This window comes from Austrofundulus limnaeus, unplaced genomic scaffold (genome assembly GCF_001266775.1).
Source record: "Austrofundulus limnaeus strain Quisiro unplaced genomic scaffold, Austrofundulus_limnaeus-1.0 Scaffold159, whole genome shotgun sequence".
NCBI classification, from domain to species: domain Eukaryota; kingdom Metazoa; phylum Chordata; class Actinopteri; order Cyprinodontiformes; family Rivulidae; genus Austrofundulus; species Austrofundulus limnaeus.
The window spans coordinates 583,574-584,696 of record NW_013952561.1 but is presented as its reverse complement, the minus strand read 5'-3'; the positions used below and the strand labels follow the sequence as shown (position 1 = coordinate 584,696).

The 1,123-nt window shown below is 35.5% G+C and overlaps 1 protein-coding gene across 2 annotated transcripts in view; it reads right to left on the bottom strand.

Moving 5' to 3' along the window:
• The window catches only part of luzp2 (leucine zipper protein 2), a 205,595-nt gene that overhangs the window by 9,884 nt on the left and 194,588 nt on the right, over window positions 1-1,123 (bottom strand). The window lies entirely within an intron of this gene.

Genomic DNA, 1,123 nt, shown 5'->3' with positions numbered 1-1,123 from the left:
TGTGTGTGTGTGTGTGTTGTGAACAAAAACAAAGTGCAAAAAAAAAGAGAGAGAGAAAATAATAAAGGGAAAAGAAAATGTGAACATCAAGCGAAAAGCCTCTCAGGTTTTGGGTCTCATAAATCGAACACGAGGACACATAATGAAGGTAGAGTGACAGAAATGAGGAGCACCTTAATGCAGATTGATCCACAGAGACCAGAATGCAAATCACCACTAATTACATTGTTTACCACACCATGAATGGCAACGGCTGTGCATAAGGGATGCTAACACACACCAGGAAATAAGTCAGTTTTAGTTTTGGTGCAGTAACCTGATCTGGATATTTTCTGATGTAGGAAAAAACAAAATAAACAAAACCAAATAAATAAATAAATAAAAACAATACCTAAATAGAGAAAAATTGCCAAGAAGTTATTCTACGTGTCAGCTTTACACAAAGTGTAAATCATTTCTGCTATATTTGCTCACAAAAACAAATGTCTCTTCAGAATTCTATTTATTGCTAGTCTTGCTTCTGAAGCTCATATAACAAAACAGAAGCCGCCTTCAGGGAACTGATCGCTTTTGATGCCACTAAACTTCTTGTGCTGCTTTGAGTACATAACCCGCCACACTGTCAAACTACATAGCAAACAATATAATTATCGGAGCTCTCATTGATTTTTTTTCTTTCATTGGATTCAAAACAAGCCAGTGATATCAAATACGTTCATTTGATCTTGTTCAGAGTACTTTTTTAATTCTTGTACAAATAGTCTGCATGTCAAAGATGGATGTCTGCCATTTGGAATGGCAGTGTCTCAGTTACACGGCACTGCACTGCTCTGAAATGAGATGCATTGTTTTGCTGTACCATCTGCCACCACCAAACAGGTGCGACTCAATCCACTAATAGAATGAACGAGGTCATTCTGCACGGACTTCTGGCAGGTCATAGCAGATCACACGCTGTAGGTGACATTGACTTATTCAATATTAGATTTTAGTAGTTGTGTAGCCTTCAGATATGTTCTTTTTTATATAGGTTAAGTGCCTTTCTTGCTGTCTCCCAACATGATTTTTTTTATTTTAATTCAATTTTTATTTATTTATTTATTTATTTATTTATTTATTTATT